The 8,062-nt window shown below is 51.1% G+C and overlaps 3 non-coding genes across 3 annotated transcripts; all 3 read right to left on the bottom strand.

Annotated features, from left to right (window-relative positions):
• Positions 1-4,717: 4,717 nt before the first annotated feature.
• Positions 4,718-4,789, bottom strand: Trnaa-ugc. The gene has a single exon. It is a non-coding gene; the product is annotated as a tRNA-Ala (tRNA).
• Positions 4,790-7,107: 2,318 nt separating this feature from the next.
• Positions 7,108-7,179, bottom strand: Trnad-guc. Its single transcript has one exon. It is a non-coding gene; the product is annotated as a tRNA-Asp (tRNA).
• Positions 7,180-7,638: 459 nt separating this feature from the next.
• Positions 7,639-7,711, bottom strand: Trnaf-gaa. Its single transcript has one exon. It is a non-coding gene; the product is annotated as a tRNA-Phe (tRNA).
• Between the last annotated feature and the right edge of the window lie 351 nt (positions 7,712-8,062).

The raw sequence follows: 8,062 nt of genomic DNA, 5'->3' as shown, positions 1-8,062 counted from the left end.
CGGAAAGAAAACGACTAACCGGAACCACCGGATCCCCGTTCCTGGAATGTCCTCGGGCCGAGGCCGAGGCGTGGGGGGTCGCACGCGTCGCGGGGCAGGTGGCCGTTGTGAGGGCCAGGCGGAGGGATCAGCTCGGGCGCAACGGTGCAGCGACCCTGGACGGGGGCGGGGCGGGTGGGGCGAAAGCCCGGCGTGGAGCCCGGGCCGGAGCGGAACGGAGCGCGCCGTCTGCCCCCGCGACCCGCGGGCCTTGGCTCCTGTTGTAGCCGCTCTGTGCCCGGTCCGCCACGTCCCCTCGCCCTGGCCGCCCTCCGCGGGCCCAGCCCCCACTGTGGCACGTTGACAGGGCGCGTGACGCTGCAGTCTCCGCGCAGGGCCTGGGTCAAGGACGAGCCGGCGTCCCCAGAGCTTCCACGAAGGAGCCTGTCCAGCTGCCCTTGGAAGGGAGGGAATTGAGCTGGACCTGAGGGCCGGCGGTCGGCCTCCGGGCTGTTCCGGGGCCTTCCTGTTTGTTCTCGGTGGCCCTGAACAGGAGAGGGTCGCCTTTGGTTGCCGACAAGGAGACTGCGGATTTGAGCTCCTTCTGCATTTGATGTACTCAGAAGGGGCTTAAGCCTGAGATGTCCTTTTATTTTTTACTTCGACTGCAGGTGTCCCACTGTTGCGTTTCACCCCCGGCCCCGAAATTAAGTCTATTAAACTGAGATGAAAAAAAAAAAGAAAAAGAAAATGTTTACGGATGTGTAAGTGACCCCGTGATGGTTGAACCCAGGGTGTTGTGTGATGGTCAAGTCAGGTTGGACCTGTCTGCTGGACACTGACCACTCCTCTCCAGGGGAAGCGTTCAGATCCTTCCAGCTATCTAAAATGTGAGGCGCGAGGTTTTAAAACACAGGAATTGAGTCTCAGCTGTGCGTATTTCTGGGGAGGATTTTTAATATGTCAAATACAAACTGTGACTCCACAGGAACATTCTATTTTGATAAAAGAGGAGGAGAGAGGAGGATTGCGAGCCCAGGTGGTTTCATTTTTACCACAACCTATACTGTGACTCCTGTGTGTCATTTCCCCAGCCACTGTTCCTTCTGGATTCTTCTGGAAATAGTCCCTGTTTCTACAAACGTAGGGGGAGGATAATGTTTGAATTTCTGCCAAGAAAAAAAAAAAAAGATACTAACTGAATAATGTTCTGCCTTTAAGAAAAGATGGCATTCTTAAATAATGAAGGTCATTTCAACATTCTGCTTAAAATGGGGTAAATCAAACCAAAACTGCCATATATTTTCTTCTTTTGTAGTAAAAATCATGCTCTACTCTACCTTTAATATGATATCACTTCACACATAAGACACACGCAGGTGTAACTTCCTGGGTACGACATTTACAGTCGAGCAGGCTTTCTGTTTTCCTGGCTTTGTCACAATTACTGTCAGGAGGCATTTTACTTGTTACATGTCTAATAAGCCAAACATTAATTCTTTTTTTTTTGGGGGGGGGGGTGGCAGTGCTGGGGAATAATACTTTACTATTTTTCGTTTGTTTAAACAGTTTATCTTTTAAAGAGACTGAAATAATTATAAATATATATTCATGGGTGTTAAGCTTCACCTTCTCATTTCTGGTGCTATTTTTCTTTGATATAGAGTAGGGTCTCCACCGGATATTATTTTTCTTTTGCCTGAAGGACTTTTTAAAAAAAAAATTTCTTGTGGGTAGTTTCTCTGGGTGATAAATTATTCCTGTGTGTGTGTGTGTTTTTGATTTTGGTGTCTTCATGTCCCTTCATTTGCCTGGGTGAGTCCTGTCCAGCTCTCTCTCTCTCACCTCCTTTCCCCCTAAACTATGACTGTGCCTTCCCAACTCTGCTGAATGCTTGGGGGAAACTCCTTATTTCCTATGGTAACCTGTGTCTGATGTCTTAATGAAAATACAAGAACTGAGCATCGTTCAAAATGACTTTTAATCTCTGAAATTTTCCAAGGAGAATGAATTCACGGGTCACTGGCAAAATTTAAACGAAGAATAAAAAATGAAACATCATTTTCCAGGTTTAGTAGGAAGCCTCGGTGATCTCCAAGGTAGATTTCTGGGAAGGTAATTTCTGAATTTCAGCAGAAGTTTTTAAGGGAAGGAACAGCTGAGGTTTGGCCTGGTTTCAGCCACACCCTGCTTGCTTGGGGCTGTGCTGTGCTTTGAGTCTTGTGATCTGTGTGTAATGGCTGAGTCATGAGCTTCGTGACATAGCTTTTCTGAGTCCAGAGGTTTGTACAGAGACAAACAGCTCTAATTTCAGAGGCAGGAGAGGAGAGGAGGAGGGACAAGAGGAGGTCCTGGTTGGGAGTGAGGAATGGGTCTGGGGTTAGCCCCAGAAGAAGCCAGTGGTCCCTGAAGGAAGGGTCCCCTCTCTTCAGATCCGTTGTGTGTTGGAAATGGGAGAAAATGGCCTCCCACTAGAAGCTGCTATTCCTGGGAGTGGTTTCCCTGGCAGATGCTTGGCCACGTCCGAGGACAGTTTGGTTTGTCACATGTGTAGGGAAGGGAGAGGAAGATGCTGGTGGTACTAGTGACATTTTTTGTCCTTCTGGCAAAGGGAAAATGACACCCTTCTCTAGCAGACAGACCCTTCCAGAGAAAGGCAGTTGGACCAGGGTGGACTCTACCCTACAGAGGGTGCTGTTGGTGGCAGTAACGACTGCCTTTCTATTTCTGAAAATGACTCCCATGGTCTAAATGTCCCACTTGGACCCAGGAGCCAGGTATCAAGTCACAATCCTAAAACCTAAAATGTCCTGACCTAGAATGTGCCAGAAGCAGATGAGTCACAGGCTCCACTTGGAGTTCGTTCCACCCACAGATGGATCCAGCCTTTGCAGGCGACCCAAGGAAGATGGCTTCAGAGCTGGCACCAATGGAAAGGGGACCGAGGCCCAGCAACAGGCCGGGATTGGCGGGCGGAGGGGGCACGTGATGGGCTGAGCTGTCGGCTCCAGGGTGTGGGGCTGCAGTGGGGTGGGGACACTCTAGCCCGCCTGCCTTTCTTCCATCCCCTGAGAGATCCAGCTCCCCTGAAGGTCATGCCTTGACCTGATTCGGCATCTGGACATTGACTGGGAGTCCTAAGGCCAGCGAGCTCCTTTTCCCCCCAGAGACCGAGTGAACCAGGGAGCGGAGGGCAGGCCTGGCCTGCTTTGTCATGCTTTATATAACCATAAAAGGTCATCTGGAGCACCTGCGGGCGGGTGGGCGGAGGCCTGGCCAACCCGGGGATGGAAACGCAAGGGCCTTTGCTCTCTTTCCTGTTGACACACCTGCTCCTGAATGGGCAGAACTTGAAAACAACTGGTTGGTGTTGTCTCCATATTTGTCTGGGTTGGGAGAACTGGGAATGTATCCAAGCTGTTTGGCTTCGATTTTGTTTTTAAGTCATGAGAAATCACAACATCATATCGACTTCTTTTTTTTTTTTTTTTTTTTAGCCCCTGGCAGTGCTGGGGATCTAGCCCACGGATTTGGCATTCCATGTAAACACTACCTGGCCACAGCCCAGCCCTAAAGTCTCCCTGTTCTAAATGCCCAGGTCAGTAGTGTTAAGTGCATTCACCCCGCCATCACCCTCCCCACCAACGTCTTCAGATCTTTTTATCCACAAAACTGAAACTCTGTCCCCATTAAACAGTTCCCCTGCCCCCTTCCTAGCCACTAGCACCTCCCCTTCTACTTCCGCCTCATGTGATGGGTTCTGTATGTATTAAAATGTAATAATTGAAAAAAAAAATTCAAAGAATTCAGATCTAGGAAGCGCCAACACAAGCCTTTAGCAGCAGCAACTCCTTGTGGCATTTTTCCGTATCCTGTTATGGATTTAATTATAAGATACAGTGTGAAACACAAGCACATATAATTAGTTTCACATTGGGATGGATAGCTTTAGAAATAACACTCTACCTTTTTGTTCCCTCAAAACCTTGCTGGTACATAGGGAAGAAATGCGCTTTGTGGAGACTCATTAGAAACAGGTTCTGTCACCTGTACGTCACCACCTAGCTGGTGAATCATTTCACAAATTTTAGTTTCCTTGTCTCAAAAACAAAAGGTTTGCAAAGACCAAGGTCCTTCTAGCTCTAAGATCAGATTTTTTTTTTCCAACTATGTAAAGCTTGAAGTCAAGTCAAAAGACAGGAGTTGACAGGTGTATTGTCATGGCTAGCTACAGAATGCCACAGAGTGCCTCCTCTTTAGATGAATGATAAAACAGTGTACTGACGTAACTGAGGCGCCCATGGGTGCGTGGAAGTGAAAGCTGCTCCCTCCTTACCCTCTCCTGCCCCCTGCTGCAGAGAGCAGAGCCCCAGGCTGGGCAGCAGCTGACCTTGAGCTGCTTCCTGGACAAACCGGGTCACTGAGGCACAGAGCCAGAGGCCCAACCTTGAGTGACCTACATACATCTGCACTGCCGTGTGTCCAGGAACGTCCGCAGTCCTCAATGTCAGGCACAGAAACCTCCAAATGACTGTCCTGCTCACATTTGCTGTGCTGTCAATCATCAAATTAGGTTCCGCTTTGACATTTCCCTGCTATCTGCTCCCCTTCTTCAGCTCTAACAAGGAACATTTAAGACACCAGGGGCTTCACCCTGAAGAGTTCACACCTGGTGTTAAAAGCTCAGCTGCAAACAGTAAAACCAAGAGTTGTGGCTAGAAAAGGAAAAAAGAAAAAGTGGAGATGCCGGGGATCGAACCCGGGACCTCATACATGCAAAGCATGCGCTCTACCACTGAGCTACATCCCCCTCCCTCTGTGCTGGGCTTCCTGAAAATCTCTGCTACACTCCTTTCGTAAGGGTTTCCACGCCCTTGGGTTGAATCTTGTGCATACATTTAAATGGCTATTAGGGTTAGTAAAAGCCAACCAAAAAAATTCATTTCTTGTTTTTCAAATGGGCCTATTCTCCATAGCCTTGCAACAAAGATTCTAATTGCTACAGGAAATGGAAAATAAATCAGAAATTCCAGTAAATGAGGACATTGGCCTGATGGTACCCCAAAATCTCCATTCCACCCTCAGTGAATTTGAGTCCACACATCTGCTTGAAGGCTTTCTCCTTCCCACCCCCAAATTGTTCCAGATGTAAAAATGAGCAAATTAAAAAGAAACAGATTGAACCCCCAGAATCAGGGCTCAACCTTAGAAGAGGGGATCTCTGCAACATCCCACTAGGAGAGCCATCCTGAAATTGTGAAGGGGCACCCAGCCTCGGGGGCCTGTGGAGAGGGCCAGGGGGAAGAAGCCCAAAGGTTTAGTGTCTTCAAAGTCTCAAGGGGTTGTGAGTGGAAGACCTTCCCTGCCACCTGGTTTGCCATCGGCCCCCTCACCGCAGGATCTGCTCTGCTGCCCAAGCAGCTTGCCCTGCATTCCTGCCTCTCTGGCCCTCATCCGGGAAGCAGAGGTTTCCAGAGCCCCTACCTCACCAGGACTTGTGACAATTTGACAAGACAAAGCATCTAGAACAGTTTTGTCAGCGTCTAGGGGCAGACCCTGAAATGTGAGCTGTTGAAGCTACGGTGGAGTTTCCATGGGAACTGCCGGGGAACTGCAGGGTCTCACGTCTGCTCCAGGTGTGAGCTGCCACATCGCTGATTCTGTCCTGGTGAGAGAGAGCAGCGGAAGAAAGAGAGGGTGTGGATGGGCTACTGCAGAAACCGTCCCTGTCCTCATTCCTCTAGCTCGATGGCGGCAGAGCAGAGGGGTGGCACCGTGGGCCATGACCTTGAGAGACTGCTCAGCTCCCAGAGGCCCCTCTGCTTCCTCCCCCCAAAGTGCATGGCAGCCAGAGCGCTCTGCCCAGAGCAGACCTGATTTTGTTTCCTCTCTGCACAAAACCCCGACAAGATCAAGTCCAGACTCCGCAAGGCCCTAGTGGAATGGACTTCCCTGATTCATCGCCTGCTCCTCTTCCTCTCCACGTGTTCTGTCCTTGGTTGGGCCACCTCCTTCCCATCTCAGGGCCTTGGCACTTACTGCTCTCAGCCTGGACGGCTGTCCCTCAGCTCTTGCCCCAGCTGGCTCCATCTAGATGTCCAGCGCCTTGCTCAAATGTCCCCTCCTCAGCGGGGCCTTCCCAAGCATCTCCTACTGACCTACCTGTCTCACCACTCCCTGTCACACATCCTCCTTGTTTTCTTACTGCATTTATCCATTTTAATAGTAAGGGCAGGGCCTGGTCTGGCTTGTGTCCTGCAGCAGCCTTGGTGCCTAGGATGGGGCCTGGCACATAAAAGGTGCTCAGTAGGGTTTGTGGAATGAATGGGGGAAAGTTTGGGATAAAGGTAGAAATGAACCACAGAATAGGAGCCTGGGAAGGTAAAGGGCTAAGAAAGCTATTTCAGATCTCCCCTGTCCCCGTGTCCGCCCTGACCTTCGCACTCCCTTGATGGAACTTCTAAAGAACGTTCCCTTCTCCGTGGGTTTGGCTCACTCCCTAGAGTGAGAGCTGTAAACTTTTGCTCAGTCCCTTTGGGATCTGCCAGTCCTGGGGGGGATGATGGAGTGTGCTTGAGGGGATCACCAGTTTACGCAGGTGGTGAGACTGGGGCTTTCCAGGTCTAACTTGTATTTAAGGTGCCCCACTTGGAATGAGACCTGGGAGTCTCAGGGTGGAGAGGAGGGGGACTTCCCAGCCGGGACACTGAAAAGTAGCCCCAGTGACACCATCAGGTGTTGGTGTGTCCCCGGAACTGGCGAGGCAATCTCTCCTCTTTCTGTCTCAACTATGGCTTTGGCTCCCATATTATGACGAAAATAAATGGCATCTTGTAAAGAGTTTGTTTATTGCCTGTGGGGTGCAGCAGCTGCACACCGGTGATGTTTTAAGGTCACAGAGTCTGACTGTTTTAGGGGGAGAAAATGTCTCAAGTTCATAAGCATCTTCCGAAGTCAGATGCTGGGGCTGGAGCAAGACAAGAAATGTCAGCCCTGGAAGTCCAGTTGTCCATCTCACAAACCGAGGACCTTTTTCTGGCCTATTCCCTGCAAGGATGCAGGACCAGCTTTCCAGCGTAGCCAAGGTCAGGATGAAAAAGACGTCGTTCCACCACAAAATGTTGCAGCCTCCCCGTCGGGGAATCGAACCCCGGTCTCCCGCGTGACAGGCGGGGATACTCACCACTATACTAACGAGGACTAGCTCTGCCAAGTCCTCCCTGGAACTCTTCTTTAAGGTAACTTGTCTCCCCTGCCCCTTCCCGTCCATTCCAGGGGGTTAAACCTTTATATTTTCTTGCACAATAAGTTGGATTTGGCTAAATGGCATTTTAAGGTGGCCGTTTCTTGCTCGGTCCTTGTTAGCCTGGAGAATTTAAAACGCAGAAATTAAAAAAAAGAAAAAAAAAAACCAGAAAGCAAAAAATTAACGAGCAGACATCAACAAACGCACGCCAGGGATGAATAGGCGCTTAAGAGATAAACCAGGGAGACCTTGGTCCCCGTGCAACTTGACCAAACAGGGCGTAGCGGGGCCTCTAACCGCCATGGGGTGAGGGGGGTCTCGTAATAAAGAAATCGCGCCCCTTGACGAACTGGGATAGGGTGAGCAGGCGCTGCTCTGCCCCTGCCGTGCGCAGAGACGGAAAAAGAAGGAGCTGCCGAAACCCGGGATCGAACCAGGGACCTTTAGATCTTCAGTCTAACGCTCTCCCAACTGAGCTATTTCGGCGGCCGCTGCTGGGATGAGTTGCCGTTCTCCTTGTCCGCGCGGAGGCGCTGGGCGCTGCAGTGCCCGACAGGGCGTGGGGCACTGGAAGCCGTTTCTCATCCCCTGCGCTTTGCGACCCCCGTCCTCCCAGGTGCCGCCCCCGTGGCCTCCCCGGGTCTGGCCTGCCTCACGGCTCCCTGGCGCTCTGTGTCCCTGTCCATCCAGCGTGTCCCCGGCTAACACGCACCAGGCACTGCGCACTGTCCCCGCGGGATACCCCGGAGCCCGGCACGTTGCAGACGCAGGACAAACGCTTGTTGGGGGAACGGACGGAGGTCGCTCCGCCGCCGCGGGGAACAGCGTCGCGCCCCG

The sequence above is a fragment of the Marmota marmota genome, unplaced genomic scaffold (genome assembly GCF_001458135.2).
Source record: "Marmota marmota marmota unplaced genomic scaffold, marMar, whole genome shotgun sequence".
Taxonomy (NCBI): Eukaryota; Metazoa; Chordata; class Mammalia; order Rodentia; family Sciuridae; genus Marmota; species Marmota marmota.
Note: the sequence above shows the minus strand (reverse complement) of the source record. Positions and strands in the feature narration are given on the sequence as shown.